This window comes from Grus americana, chromosome 1 (genome assembly GCF_028858705.1).
Source record: "Grus americana isolate bGruAme1 chromosome 1, bGruAme1.mat, whole genome shotgun sequence".
In the NCBI taxonomy this organism is placed as follows: Eukaryota; Metazoa; Chordata; class Aves; order Gruiformes; family Gruidae; genus Grus; species Grus americana.
The window spans coordinates 63,214,881-63,231,729 of record NC_072852.1 but is presented as its reverse complement, the minus strand read 5'-3'; positions in this window follow the sequence as shown (position 1 = coordinate 63,231,729).

The following is a 16,849-nucleotide window of genomic DNA, read 5'->3' as shown; positions in this document are numbered from 1 at the left end:
ACGCCCGCCCAGCTTCCGGCAGCGCGGCGGCGCCACCTGGCGGCGACTTCGGGTCGGGCGGGCAGGGGCGGGGCGGCGCTGGATGCCCCGCCCCCGCGCCGCGGCGGATCTCCCTCCTCTCAGCTTCCCGCCGCTCCCATCGGACGGGTCCCGGCCTCTGCCGTCCCTCGCTTCTTCGGGTTATTTCTCTGCCTCCGCAAAGGACTCAGCACCAGAAGGCAATAAGGGGTCAGACTACATGGGTTTTTTTATTTCTTTGGCTCCTCTCTCGTGGCCTTGAGTGCTCCAGGCACAAAGCTTCAAGGCGTATCAATGGTACGGACCTGCCAGAGGTGGGAGATTGTCCCTGCAGTTTTTAAGAAATGATCCAGATTTTAAGAAATCATTCATGATTTCTTCTGGGAAAAAAGAAATCATCCAGTACCGTGTTTGCAGGAGGTGAGCCACAAGTTCATAGAATCATAGAATGGTTTGGGTTGGAAAGGACCTCAAAGATCATCTAGTTCCAACCCCCCTGCTACGGGCAGGGACACCCTCCACTAGACCACATTGCCCAAAGCCCCATCCAACCTGGTCTTAAACTTCCAGGGAGGGGGCATCCACAGCTTCTCTGGGCAACCTGTTCCAGTGCCTCACCGCTCTCACAGTAAAGAATTTCTTTCTAACATCTGATCTAAATCGACCCTCCTTCAGCTTAAACCCATTACCCCTTGTCCTGTCACTACACTCCCTGATAAACAGTCCTTCACCATCTTTCCTGTAGGCCCCTTCAGGTACTGGTAAGCCACAGTTAGATCTCCCTGGAGCCTTCTTTTCTCCAGGCTGAACAATTCCAACTCTCTCAGCCTGTCCTCATAGGAGAGGTGCTCCAGCCCTCTGATCAGCTTTGTGGCTCTCCTCTGGACTCGCTCCAACAGCTCCATGTCTCTCCTGTACTGGGGATCCCAGAGCTGGATGCAGTACTCCAGGTGGGGTCTCACCAGAGCAGAGTAGAGGGGCAGGATCACCCCCCTCGACCTGCTGGTCACACCTCTTTTGATGCAGCCCAGGACATGGTTGGCTTTCTGGGCTGCAAGTGCACACTGCTGGCTCATGTTGAGCTTCTCATCAATCACTACCCCCAAGTCCTTCTCCTTGGAGCTGCTTTCAATCCATTCCTCGCCCAGCCTATAGCTGAGCTTGGGATTGCGCCGACCCACGTGCAGGACCTTGCACCTGGCCTTGTTGAACTTCATGCAGTTCGCACAGGCCCACCTCTCCAGCCTCTCAAGGTCCCTCTGGATGGCATCCCTTCCCTCCAGCATGTTGACGATACCACACAGCTTGGTGTTATCAGCAAACTTGCTGAGGGTGCACTTGATCCTGCTGTCCATGTTGCTGACAAAGATGTTAAACAGTGCCGGTCCCAGTACCGACCCCTGAGGGACGCCACTCATCACTGTCCTCCACTTGGACATTGAGCCATTGACTTCATTGAACTCTTTGAGTGCGACCATCCAGCCAATTCCTTATCCATCAAGTGGCCCATCCATCGAATCCATCTCTCTCCGTTTTAGAGACAAAGATGTCATGTGGGACAGTGTCAAATGCCTTGCACAAGTCCAGGTAGATGACATCAGCTGCCCTTCCCTTGTCCACCAACACTGTAACCCCATCATAGAAGGCCACCAAATTTGTCAGGCACGATTTGCCCTTAGTGAAGCTGTGTTGGCTGTCACCAATCACCTCCTTGTTTTCCATGTGCCTGAGCATAGTCTCCAGGAGGGTCTGCTCCATGATCTTGCCAGGCATGGAGGTGAGACTGACCTGCCTGTAGTTCCCTGGGTCTTCCTTTTTTCCCTTCTTAAAAATAGGGGTTATGTTTCCCCTTTTCCAGTCAGTGGGAACTTCACTGGACTGCCAGGAGTTCTCAAATATGATGGAGAGTGGCCTGGCCACTTCATCTGCCAGTTCCCTCAAGACCCGTGGATGCATCTCATCAGGTCCCATGGACTTGTGCACCTTCAGGTTCCTTAGATATTCTCGAACCTGATCTTCTCCTACAGTGGGCGGTTCTGCATTCTCCCAGCCCCTGCCTTCTGTGACCTGGGCAGTGTGGCTCAAGCACTTGCCAGTGAAGACTGAGGCAAAGAAGTCATTGAGTACCTCAGCCTTCTCCATATCCTGGGTAACCAGGTCACCCGTATCATTCCAGAGGGGACCCACATTTTCCCTCATCCTCCTTTTATCACCAACATACCTATAGAAGCTTTTCTTTTTGTCCTTAACATCCCTGGCCAGATTAATTTCTATCAGGGCTTTGGCTTTCCGAACCTGATCCCTGGCTGCTCGGACAGTTTCTCTGTATTCTTCCCAGGCTACCTGCCCTTGCTTCCACCCTCCCTCCCCTTGCTTCCACCCTCTGTAGGCTTCCTTTTCTCGTTTGACTTTGCCCAGGAGCTCCTTGTTCATCCATGGGGGCATTTTGGTGTTTTTGCCTGACTTTCTCTTGGTTGGGATGCATTGCTCCTGAGCTTGGAGGAGGTGACCCTTGAATATTAGCCAGCTGTCTTGGGCTCCTCTTCCTTCCAGGGCTTTGACCCATGGTATGCTACCAAGCGGATCCCTGAAGAGGCCAAAGTCTGCTCTCCTGAAGGCCAGGGTAGTGAGCTTGCTCTGTGCCCTCCTCACTGCCCTGAGGATCTTGCACTCCACCATTTCATGGTCACTGCAGCCAAGGCTGCCCTTGAGCTTGACATCCCCTACCAGGCCTTCCTTGTTGGTGAGAATAAGGTCCAGCATGGCACCTCTCCTCGTGGGCTCCTCTGTCACTTGGAGGAGAAAGTTGTCATCGACACATTCCAGGAACTTCCTGGATTGCTTGTGCTCTGCTGCGTTGTCCCTCCAACAGATGTCAGGGTGGTTGAAGTCCCCCATAAGGACCAGGGCTTGTGAACATGAGGCTGCTCCTATCTGCCTATAGAGGGCTTCATCTGCTTGGTCTCCCTGGTCAGGTGGCCTGTAGCAGACCCCTGCTATGATGTCCCCTGCCCCAGTGCTCCCTTTAATCCTGACCCATAGGCTCTTGGTCAGCTCCTCATCCATCCCCAGGTGGAGCTCCATGCACTCCAGCTGGTCATTGATGTAGAGGGCAACACCCTCTCCTCATCTGTCCTGCGTGTCCTTCCTAAAAAGCCTGTACCCCTCCATCCCAACACTCCAGTCATAGGAGCTATCCCACCATGTCTCTGTAATGCCAATAAGGTCATAGCCTTGCAGGCGCGCACACATCTCCAACTCCTCTTGTTTATTCCCCACACTACGTGCATTCACGTAGAGGCATTTCAGTTGTGCTGCCGATGAGGCTGACTTACTGGCTGGAGTGGCTGGAATTCTTTTGATGTATCTTCCCAGTGTTTCCCCGTTGGTTCCTGTTGTATCTGGAGCCCCTGGCTCATCTCCTCTAGGGTTCGAGCATGCTGCAGTGCATCCAGCACGTCTCTGAGCAGTAGGCTGAGGGCCCTCACCAGCACCCCGTCCCTCCAACCTGGGCAGGTCGTCCCACAGCATGTCGCTGGCAAGCCTGATGTTATCCCCCTCCCTCTTCGAGCCTTGTTTAAAGCTCTGTCGATGAACCCCGCTAGTTCCTGGGCAAAGATCCTCTTCCCTCTTTGAGAGAGATAAATCCCATAAGAGTTCACCAGGCCTGGTGCAGTGCAGGCCGCCCCGTTGTCAAAGAACCCAAAGTTGTGGTGTTGACACCAGCCACAGAGCCATGCATTTATGGACTGTGTCCGCCTGTTCCTCCCAGCGTTGCAGCCCTCAACTGGAAGGAGGGAGGAGAATATTACCTGCGCTCCCGAATCCTTCAGTGACTGTCCCAAGACAGTTACGCTGTCCTCTGCATCTGTGGTGCTTTGCTGGCAACACCCCCCCCTCCAACATTTGAAAAGTAAATCCATGCAGGTAAGAACATGCACCCACAAATGAAAAATCACACTGGTTTCATGTCACTGTGGCCAGCAGAGCTGCACCATCTTGTCATGCTTCCAGATAGGCTGCAAAGCAAATTTATTTTCCCTACCTAAGAGGGATTGGGAGGACTTTTGAATATCCTAAAGATACAGTAGAGTACCTGCTGAGATTTCATTTAAGCACTCCCATTCGTGTTTCAGCAAAGAAATGAAGTATGGGGATAGGTTCATGAAAGGGGAATCACCAGGCTGGAAGGAGGTTATTCTTCAAGAATGGTTCTTGAGGCAAAAACATGGTAACGAGAAACTAGTTAGAGGTCATTAGCTGACAGCAGACTCTGCAAGTTCTTAATCTGCATCACTCTGGTTTCTGCCATTTAGTTCAGCCATCTACATAGGACACTGCTGGTATCACCACTGTCAAAAATTTCATCAGGCAGAGGCACTTCCAGTTACCAGAGCAAAATAAAGTGGTGGCCCTCATGAGGCCAGAGACAGTAGCACCTATCTCTGTAGTCCTTTATCCCTGCATTGAAAGGTCATCTTCTAAGTATTTCTTACAACTGGATGCAGTGACTTTTCTGAGTAGCAAACATCACTCACGTGTTCTTATTTTTCCCTGTGTAAAGTAACAATGCCTGACCATTTCCAGAAGTTTGTCCTAGTATATTTACACAATTGTGGTATGAGAGGGCTGCAGCTGGCTGTACTTCTTTAAGGACCATCCGAGAGCGCACGGCTGTTTGGCACAGCCCTCCCAAACCACTGAGCCCTATGCCTATTCACCTTTTTGGTGTCACAGTGTTTTTCCTTTCTTCATGGGCCATGGGACAGGATGGTAAATTCACTAGGGGCTACCTTCAGAGTCTCAGAGCCCACCACACAGTGCTGTGTTCCATCTCCTTATCAGCATGATTATACTTATTTGGTCCTTCGTGATAACCCAGCCTTCCAGTGTCAGCATGCAGAAGCCTGCAGCTAAGTTGTCATCACCTGTTGTGCACAGCCAGCACTCTCTCCTAACACATGCGGTCTTCTTCCTTCACATGTTCTCACCAATGTGTCAAAGTACTACCCCAGAGGAATACAATCTTTAGATATTTGCTGGCACTTCCCTCACCTTCACCTCCTCTTCAAGTACTGAGCTATTATTATTGAGCTATTATTACTGAACGGCAACGTCTCTTTACCACTGCCTACAGAATTGTGGCTGCAGTACTAGTGCTGGCCTGGTGTTCCGAGTCAGCAGACTGAGGTTTTCGTTGAGAACTGAGGTATAGCGTGTATGCACACTATGAAAACAAAAACATTACGTCTGGTCAACAATACAGCATAAATGCAGAAATGGACTAAAAGATACGAAGCTGAGAGACATAACACCAAAGTAAAGCAGAAAATCAGTCAGGAAAAACTGGATGACTTCAAAGCTTGGATAATAATCAGTGCAAAGTGTGGGATGATACATTTATACAGACTAATAAATACTTCCACATAATATCAATGTGATAAAGCCATTAAAATTTATATGATTTTATAAGGTATCAGCCAAAGTATTCCAGTAGATATAGAGATGTAAAAAGCTACTGTACAAATCATGATGGGACTATATCTGTCCTTGTCCTTGCTTGCAGAATACTCATGTTCAAGGAATATATATTTAAACAGAAACAGATGCACAAAAAGGAACAACCAGCTCCTGCCTTCTGAGGAGATACTAAAAAATTTTGACTTGTTCACATCACAGGAATGAAGATCAGAAGTTTAAACTAAATGCAATACTGCCACCAGGTTAAAACAAAGCAAACACCACCACCACCCCCCCCTGCAAAAAAAAAAAAAAAAAAAAAAAAAGAGGAGAGAAAACCAAGTTCTGGAGTATATTTTAAATAGGAATAGCAGGAATACCTATCAAGCAGGGAGAGCTTAGCCAGCTTGTGACAGGAGATGGGACTCTATACTGCAGATGTCCCCCTCTATTCCCATTTTCCATGGTTTGATACACTGTTGCCATTTTCAGTCCACTAAAGGCTTAATTATTCCATGCAACACAAAGGCATGACTGCAAAATGGATGAAAACAAGGCCACCCTCAACTTGCTAATTAACTGCAAGTTACAGAGTACACACAGCAGATGCAGGTTCGAATTCCCTTTGAGACGCTCTGAATCCAAGGTGCTTGGATCCTTCTACATCTGTCACTAGAAAATCTTTCCAGGCTCAAAACCAGAAATCAGGTCAGGGACCTTGTATCACTTTGCAAACAGCTTTGTGAGCACGTCTCTGATAGGGGCAGGGCTCGGGCCAAATTCTTTCACATTTTATCTAATGCATTGTTCGGCAGCTGTCCAGGTGAGTATCTTGCTATTGTATCCACAAATGGGATACTTAATTTTCTTCGTTTTCCCCAGTCACTGTACAGGCAGATGAACCCAGATATTCTGCTTGTGGCAATAAATTCCACTAGGTGTCAGGATATCTAAAAATTAGATGTTGCCATTATAATCCCACATACACTTAAGGGCCTTGCCAAATCACTATCCATGTAAACTCTTGGGCTCTTGGAATAATCCACTTAACTGTACTTGTATTTGTATTAACTTGAAGATGCACGTAGCAGCACTTAAAGCAAAGGCATGCCTTCTGTGGAATATGAAGTAATCTAAATAAGCAATCATAATTATAAACACACTTTATCTTAATCCTGATTTTCTGCAAGTTGCCTTCACTAACATTTTATATTTCTTAGATTTCATAAAGCCCCCTGAATTTGAGACGTTTTTCTTACTACAGTTAGACCATCTTTCTAAGAGGGGGTAGAAACTACTTTCAAAAGGGAAGTAATAACTACTTCTTTTAAATGGGACTGTAGATATCCTGTAATGTTCAAAGGCTTGAGGAAGGGAGGAGTTGTTGCTACTCTTCCTCATGTCTGCCCTGGGAAAACAGCAATCGCCCACACTGTTCCTTCCTTGGAAAAGCTGAAATATTGTGGAATACTCACGTCTGCCCTGGGAAAACAGCAATCACCCACACTGTTCCTTCCTTAGAAAAGCTGAAATATTGTGGAATACTCTTTCCAAATCTTCTGCATTCTAATTTACTGGGAAGGGAGAAGAGCAAGAGCTAAATATCCAAGACAATAATGCAATTATCTTTTGTTGAGGCAGAAGACCAGAAATGATCAACCTAGCACCTCAAGCTTCTCTGTTAGCCAAGAATAATATTCATTGCACACTCCTTGAATCTTGCGCTAAAGCAAAGAGAATTAATGTCCTCATAGGCTTCCAGTGTTCATCACTGTACAGTCTGTTTCACAAACATGAATTAATCTTGTAGCACTTCCGTGAAGCAAGTATTACTGAGCACAAAGGCAAAGACAAAATTCAGCAAGTTTGATGCCTGCTTCCACTTCAAGACCAATTTTTCACAGTACAGGAGCTAACTGGTAATACTCTGAAGGCTCAGCAGTTTGCTCTTAGGGACTTTGGTTGCATTTGTCAATGCTGAGAACTTCTGAGCATTCAGAGGTGTCTCAAGTGATGCAAGCAAAAGTAAATAACACAGAGGTAAAGACTTACCCGTGGAAAGTTTGTTTGAAGGACTTGGCTATCATCATAGAAGAGTTTTGCAGCAGAGGCAGGGGCCAATTTATATTTGCTTATTGTAATTATGCAGCCATCATTTCTATTCCTGGCCTATTCACAAGAGATCTTCTAAGAACTTCTGTAAAAAACCTAGAAGTTCTTCTACACAGCCGAACTTCGCCACACGCACTGAAGGATGGAGAGGAGAAAAAAGCAGCCAACTATTTAACCATTCACTCCTGTAACGTACATGCTCAGGAGGATTAAAGTCCTCAAAAGCTCCTATAAAAGTGCCACTAAAATCTATAGGAATTTTGACAATCTAGACACCTGCCTAAAAGCCTGTTCTGTAATTACCTTTGTGCATCTGGTCCAGTCTCTTTTCAGTAACATTTAAGAAAAAAAAAGTAATGAAAACAGTTTTATTAATTTAAATATAATCCAGAAAGCTTCCTAATGGTTGTGAGTACCTACCATTGAAATTACATCTCTATATCATAGAAAAATGACATGTGTAAGTACCCACAGTAGCTTTGCCCTGTTTAGCAGGAGATGAGTAATAGCGAAGCCTTGCCAGTGTGGACTTCAGGGCAGGTTCCATGAGCTCGTGGTAAGAACCATGTGAGTTGATAGTCCACAGCAAAAGCTGTGTTGCCAGATCTTCACAACCAACATGATCTGTAGCAGCTGGGTTAAAACGAGCTGAGTTGCAGCATGACGTTTTGGCAGCTCGGCACACCTGCTGACCCACCAACAGGGACCTACAGCCCCTCTCTACAGCTCTGGCCCATTTCTTCCCTGCCAAAGCCCATCAAGGTTTCTCTGCTGCACTTGCATGTTCATTTACTACATTAATATGCTCTAAAGGACCAGCTCCTCTAAGAATTTATGTATCTTCTGTACACCTAAATGCTGACAAAGGACTTTGTAAGAGGGCTAGGCCCTAAACAGCAGACAAAACAGGCTGGTGTGCTTGTCACTGTTTTGAAGAGCTGTATTAGCGCTTTCTATGGAAAGAAATTGGAGACAATAGGGCCTTCTAGGACCTCTCTCCCTGCCCCTCCACCCCCCCAAAAAACTACATCTGAATGTTAATATCTATACTGCTGAAATTTAAAACAGTAGCCTTAGGCATATTGGAATGAGTAGCTCAGTACTGCACGCTGAATTTGGTAGTAGCACTATCTATCAAATACAATGATTAAATCATATTAGTCATTCAGAACATAAAAGAGTAAAAGACAGTGACCGAGCAGTATTCTATCCCTCAAAAAAATCTTCTCATTTTGACTCACCATTTATAGAGATCTTAGCCTTTGATAAGACTCAATCCTGCTGACATTACCTCTAAAACAGAGACTGAATATAAGTGATCAGTTTCTGAGAGATGATGTTAGACTCTGATGGTATGTCTTGTAATGGACTATCTCTAAATCAGTCTGCAGTAATTTTAGCCTCATGAGCGAATGCATTCTAATTACATGCAGCTAGTGAGAGTTTTCACTTAGTACTCCAGCAAAAGTGGAAATTTGAAAATCGTGCTCAGAACTTCAGGGTGTCACTAGTTTTGGAAATCCTCAGATGTTCAGCTCCTAACCCTCTGGATAGGTCCCCAAGGAACATTTATGACTTCTTACTTGAAAGTTTTGTTGATAAAATATAGAATGCTTTTTTTGCTTCAGACCTCATTTCTCTACAGGAAAAAAAAAATGTTATCTCTTAAACAGCAATCATTCATCCTACCCTTTCCACTTCTTTTTTATTTCTGCAGATAATAGAAAGGATATTTACAGTAAGCTGAAGAGCATGGCTGGTAAATATGAGGTATAAATAAAGAAAAAAGGAAAACATTAATATCTTAGAAACAGAAGAAAAAGCAGCGACTGAAGAGCAAAGGATTGGAACAATGGCATTTTGAAAATCTCTGAAAGTGAGCATCTAGATGAGGCTGAGGCAGCATGTGCACCTGGCACTGAAATCAAATTTTCAAAGCATAACACTCGCCAACATTTTACTCTGAAAGACCCCATTATTTTCTGAGTACTTCAAACTAAAATAACAAATGCCTGCAGAAAGTCAGAAGAAATATTTTGAAACTTTACAGATAGCTGTACAATGGCATTGTGGTTAAATTAGTGGGCAACTTGGCCTGGTCCAGTTCTTCTGCAGAATGTCAACTGTTCTGTCTTCTGTGGAAGAAGGGATGAAGAGCCATCAAGTACTGAAATTAGTTAAATTAATCAGGGAGTTAGGTTGCAGCATATTTAGAATAGAGTAGAATAGAATAGAAGAAGAGAATATTTCAGTGGGAAGGAACCTACAATGACCACCTAGTCCAACTGCCTGACCACTTCAGGGCTGACCAAAAGTTAAAGCTTATTATTAAGGCCATTGTCCAAATCCCTCTAAAATGCTGACAGGCTTTTGGCATTGACCACCCGTCTAGGAAGCCTGTTCCAGTGTTTGACCACCCTCTTGGTATAGAAATGCTTCCTCATGTCCAGTCTAAACCTCCCCTGGCACAGCTTTGAACCATTCCCACGCATCCTGTCACTGGATCCCAGGGAGAAGAGCTCAGCACCTCCCTCTCCGCTTCCCCTCCTCAGGAAGCTGTAAAGAGTGGTGAGGTCGCCCCTCAGCCTCCTTTTCTCCAAACTAGACAAACCCAAAGTCCTTAGCTGCTCCTCACAGGACATGCCTTCCAGCCCTTTCACCAGCTTTGTGCCCTACTCCGGGCCCGTTCAAGTACTTTCATATCCTTCTTAAATTGTGGGGCCCGGAACTGCGCACAGTACTTGAGGTGAGTCTGTACCAATGCTGAAAACAGTGAGATCATCACCTCTTTTGACCATCTGGTTATGCTGTGTTTGATGCACCCCACCATGCGGTTTGCCCTCGTGGCTGCCAGGGCACGCTGCTGACTCATATTGAGCTGCTGTAGATGAGCACTCACAGATCCCTTTCTGCAGGGCTGCTCTCCCGCCACTCCTCTCCCAATGTATACTTGTGCCCTGAGTTGCTCTGTCCCAGATGCAGAATCTGGCATTTGTTCTTGGTTTTGTTTTTTGGTTTTGTTTGTTTGTTGGTTTGTTTTAATAGCAAGTCCTTGCTTTTAAAAGGGATACACTCCTAGCAACAGGCAATGACAATTTAAATAGATCATGGCCTTCAAACCACATCGTATCTGTATATCTGTTTCCAAAGTCCCTAATGGAGTAGATGAAAGAGCCTGAAAAGTAAATAAGCCATGATTAAATATATATAATGTATATTTTAAAAAATATATAAATATAATAATTATATATTATATAATTATATATAATTTTCTATATTATATATCATATTTTAAGTATTAAATTTCATCATGCTTTTGGAAAATACACAGTTAGAATTCATTATCCTTTATAGCCAACTATCACTATAGAATAGGACAGGATAGAATAGAATTTCTCAGCGTAAAGCCTGGTTCTCTGAAATGTTTGATTATTCTAAAGAGTAATAAGGTATCATTTTGTATTTTAACACTAAAAACGCAGGGCCTTTAGTACATTGATGTCATTGTTACATAACAGTGCCGGAATTTAAGTTTCTTTTGCTAATCCTACCAAGCTGTAATAGCACTGAGAACAGACTGTATGGGTTCGATGGTTAGAATGGGCAGGGTAGTCTTTTGTATCCACTCAGCAGCACACTTAGGAAAAAATAGAGATGCCTTTAGTGGTGAGCAGTGGTCAAGATTTTGTGGCTTTATCAAATGGCACATACTTTTTACATGACAGTGGTAAGATGGAGACTCAGAACATTAAAAGAACATTTAATTTGGGTTAGTTAGCTCTCAATCACCTGATATGGATCACAGTTTCAGACAGAAGGATGAAATAGGTAAAGGACCTGTTTAGGATGAACAATTTCCTTTGTTTCTTGGAAATATGCTTTCTATGTCCAAAAATGCTTGAAAGACTACAAAGAGAGGAGAGTGGAAATAATTACTACAAGATCTTTTTGGAAAGCCCTATTAACTGTTGTTCTTCATGTCTATTTTATTTCAGAACATGATAAGAATTCATCATGAGTCCTTTATTTTCATGTACCCTACAACTACAGTGAATTATTCGGTTATCCCCAGAAAAACTAGATTTTGAATTCTTGCTCTATGAGCCTCCAAGGAACAACCTGAATTCTCTAGGGCCCACCCAGGGAGAAGGATCAACAGGTTTTCTCCAGCACGGTGGTGGTGGGTGGTCCTATGAGATGGAGCAACCCACTCAAGGGGGCTCTACTGGGAAGCCTGTGGCCACTGCTGCCTATGGCACCACTTCCCACCTCCCACTGAAACCTGGTAATAGGCTGCAACAATCCACAAGTCGAACCACTGGAAAACCTGATCCCTCTATCTGCCACTGCCGTTCATGAGTGTGGAAAAACTGGTATGGACAAGACCCAAGTATAGCTCATAATCTTTTCTCTGGGACTTCCAGAGTTGCACCAGCTTTTCCTTGACCCAAAGTTCCTCACCCAACTAAGAAGCAGTGATGCTCTGCTCTCAAAGGTTATCACAGGGCTCATGGCCAGGGTACAAAGCTGAGCATTTGCTTATGCCCCATGATACTGATTTCACTGCACTTTTACTGAACAAGAACAATCCTTCTGCCTTTATTCTGTATTATTTGTGGTCTTATCAGAGTTGCTACACAGCACAAATTTTTGATACAGAACTATGAAGGATGTTGTAAGAAATTCTTCACTCTGAGGGTGGTGAGGCACTGGAACAGGTTGCCCAGAGAAGCTGTGGATGCCCCCTCCCTGGAAGTGTTCAAGGCCAGGTTGGACGAGGCTTTGGGCAACCTGGTCTAGGGGAGGGTGTTCCTGCCCATGGCAGGGGGGGTGGAACAGGATGATCTTTGAGGTCCCTTCCAACCCAAACCATTCTATGATTCTATGACATTGGCGAAGTCCAAGAAAGGATGGAAAACACAGTTTGTTAAAACTAAAAAAAAAAAAATGGACAAAATATTTAGGTTTTGTAAAATTACATTTTACTTAGTAAGTCTGTTTGTTACATTTGTATCAGCTTGAAATAAACAGTTCCAACATAAAGACATTTGGTAGTATTCCCCTGAAGCACTTGTAGCTGCTCTCTATGGCCTTGTTAGACCTTGGTGTCAACTGTGTCCAGACACAAAAGGAGGAAGTTTATGAAAGGAGCAGGCAGTAATGCAGCCAGCAATGTGCAAAGCATGGTATGAACAGGAAGAAATAGTTGAATGCTCTATATTTAGCAATATGCTGCAATAAAGGCAGACAAACCAACATCTGTAAATTTTTCTGGCAAATCTAGTTTAATATATGAAAATAGGATCTGATTTTTCAGCAGTGGGTACTCCCCATTTCCACAAGGTTTTATGTTGGACATCATTAGCCACTTCTGATGTTGAGAAAAAGATATTTTTGATAGCTTTTCCTAGGATTGCTCAAATTATCTCAGTTTAGACTCTGATTCCTTTAATCTCTTTGCATCCTAATTGGACTCAAGGTCATTAATTTCATTACTTCTTTTTTCTCTTCAGCAAGCAACTTAGTGTCGGTTACTGTGTTCCACTAAGAAAACTGCAAAAGTACTCTTCTCAGATGGCAAGGCCACATAAAAAGCTACCATTTTCCTTTGAATGATTGCCTTTTCCCTAAAAATGTGCTCCTCTCAAAATGTAGTGCCAAAACTATTAAAATGCTTGAGCCCAATTCTCCCACTACCTGTTGCAGCATGTTGAGTACCTCATTTAGAGTGAGGGAGAACAAAGCCACTGCAGAATGGTTCGTCTGCAGCTAGACAGCCTCTTTCTTGCCCTTTATAGCCCACATCGGTCTACAGCTCATGCATTCTGGAAACAAAGATTTCTCCCACTAAAGCCTTTTTTTTTTTTTTTTGAAAAAATCACCTGAAAAGAAAGTGAAAATAGAAAGTAGAGGAGTTAAAAATATGCATTTTGAGAGCTAATCTTCTCTAGGAATTCTGGAATGATACTTTTCAGATCTCAGCATTATCAGGAGATATTTCTCCAAATCTGCCCCACACCGCACGAAGCTTCTATCCTTTTTTGGAGAGAAAACGACACAATTTCAACCCAGTAGTTACCTCTCTTCATTCTTAAGGGACTTGTCAATATTTTTAACTTGCCTGCTCTTTTTAACAGCTGAGACATCTTTGTCTATATTTTAATTAGACATTTGGTTAGATATAATCTAGTTAACTACAGAGGGAACCATAACAAACTGTTCTCTTGAACAGTAACACCTGACAACTGCTTTACAACTAAATCTCATTACTTGCCAGAAATACTAATGTAATGCCATGAATGCCTCACAGCATAAGACTTCACAGATGTTGCAAGTTATTATTACTGCAATTCTGAACTTCATGTCAGAAGTGAGAATAGCTTACACATGCTTTTATTACTGAGAGAAGGTTACAGACATTTGGCATGTGACCAAAGAGGAAGGGAAGAGATACCACAAACCAGCTTGGATCTTTTACACAGTAATCTGCAGAAGTTGCAGGTAGCGTGTTTGATTCCTCCTGTAAATGTCCTTCTGGCACAACCTGCGGCTGGAAACTGTTTCCTTCTTTCCAGCCAATACCATCTTTACCACAGCAGTCCCCAGCTGCTGTGCAGCTCTCACACCCTCCTTCCGTTATTTCACCATATACTGCTTTTCTCTATACAAGAATTCTCTCACTTTATTCCCCAGGAAGATTTAGTTCTGCTTATGAGCAGTCGTAAGTCTGTGAATTCCAAAGGGTGTGTTGTTATAGTGGAGCTCCCTGGATATCCAGGTCTGGTTACGTATATACAAATCCAGCAGGTAATGTCTGAGTGCAAAATCTGCAGACCTTATGTTTTTACATTCTAAATGTAATCTTCTCGCAGATTTTTGGGGTTTTTTTGTTTTGTTCTGCACTGGAAAAACTTCCAAGTTTAAAGAAAGGGTAAAAGTGCTAGAACAGTGAAGTAACAGGCCAAAATATTTTTTTTTCAATTCTATTTAGTGTTTTGAATGTCTGTGTATGACAGACAAAGGAAGCTTGGGAGGTAGCCTTTGCTCATCTTTAAAAAATACATATGATGTAAGGCAAAAATCATGTGGCTTTGCTGTAGAGTTTGCTAAAGGATTGGCAGGTGTTAGAAAAAAATATGTAAGCATTCCATTCATGGATCAAGGCTGCCTTTTTCGTAGTGCTTGTGTGTAGCAAAATACAAGATTTTAAGAAGTAACTGAAATACTTATCCTTTCTCTTGCTTATGCTCCAGACTTTCATTACTGTCATGTTCTATCTTGCTTGTTCTTCCATCTTCCAGCAAGTTCTTTACCAAATCAGGGAAGTAAGAGCTACCACAACTATTCTGCACAGGATCTGTCTGAACACCATGCAGAGATATTAAAGACCAACATGTTTGGGGAGGGGGAGTTTTCGAAGTAGGTCTTTCAGGTCCCATATCACGTTATAAGAAGTGAGTTTGGAATTACACATTGTAGCCAGCACTTTCTTATTTTATTTAGATGTCTTTCAAAATCTGCCTAAATTAAGCTATGCTGCTTCTCCATGCCTTTATTTTTAAAACAGCTTTCTTGTAAACACAATTCTCAGGCAGTGAAAAGTTTAAGTGTGTCAAGTATAACAGGGGAAGGACAGAGGCAAACCAGTACCAGAACCATGTTGTTACAAGAGAGACCATTGCAGTGCTTGTCTCAGCTTCTCTCAGAGGAAACCAAGACTATTTACCAGCCAGACCAGAAACCCCCCAACCTCCATTGTTTAAATACCAGAATGGATTCACCAGACAAAAAATAGTCTGGATGTGACAGATAAATACCAGAGAAGTGAAGTGTGCAAGTAATCTGTTTAATTTAGCAAGTACTATTCAATATTCTTTTTATCAATGCTCAGTGAGACGCTGATGTATCCAGAATATGTGATTGTCTCACTATTGCTTCAATCCCTGAGCCCTCAAGCCCTTCACCCAAAACTGTTTTTAGCTACCTGTGTTTTCTGTTAGAAAGAGAATGGCTGTCAATGACAATTAAACCTTGCACCAGCAGCTGAAAAAGTCCATGGAGTACGCACCCACAAGGTAGCAGGAGCGCATTTGAGTAGAGTCCTTTTTTTTTTTTTTTATTCACATACAGGTATGGACAGTAAGGAGAGCAGAATGGAACAGAGATAGGTTTAAAAATCAGTATATAACCATTCTCAAACTGGAGGTGCCAAGGCAAAATTTAGTCTAGCACACTATTTTAAAAATGAAAGAGTGCTATGTAAGTGACATAACAAAACAATGAGCTTCTTACATGACACTTTGCAGAGAAGATCTCTTTATGCACCTTACCTAATTAAAACTACCTGACTTTCCTCAGAAGGTAATGTGATAAAGAAAATAGTCACATATAATAAATATAAAATCCATGGAAACCAGATAGTGAATAAACCAGAAGGAAAGTGGGGATACAAGTATCACCAGCATAGCCTATTTCAGGTCTCTTCCATGACTATTTCCTTTAGCTTTATAGGTTTTCAAATCACTGATGAGGGTGTTATTATTTACACATCTTGACACATCTATTTTTCTAATGATTGTAATATGACATTACACTGACAAGCATAAATTTATATCAATGTTTCAAGCATATAGAAAGTAGTCTGATCATTTTGTTAAACAACAGAATCATAGAATGGTTTGGGTTGGAAGGGACCTCAAAGACCATCTAGTTCCAACCCCCCTGTCATGGGCAGGGACACCCTCCACTAGACCATGTTGCCCAAAGCCCCATCCAACCTGGCCTTGAATGCTTCCAGGGGTGGGGCATCTACAACATCTCTGAACAACCTGTTCCAGTGTCTCATTATTCTCATTGTAAAGAATTTCTTCCTTATATCTAATCTAAATCTACCCTCTTTCAGTTTTAAACCATTACTACTTGTCCTGTCACTACAAACCTTGGTAAAAATTCTCTCCATCTTTCTTATAAGGGCCCTGGAACCTTCTTTTCCCCAGGCTGAACAACCCCAACTCTCTCAGCCTGTCTTCACAGGAGAGGTGCTCCAGCCCTCTGATCATCTTCGTGGCCCTCCTGTGTACCCACTCTAACATGCCTGTCTTGTACTGGGGACCCCAGAGCTGGATCCAGTACTCCAGGTGGGGTCTCACCACAGCAGAGTAGAGGGGTAGAATCACCTCCCTCAACCTGCTGGCCACACTTCTTTTGATGCAGCCCAAGATAAAATTGGCTTTCTGGGCTGTGAGTGCACATTGACGGC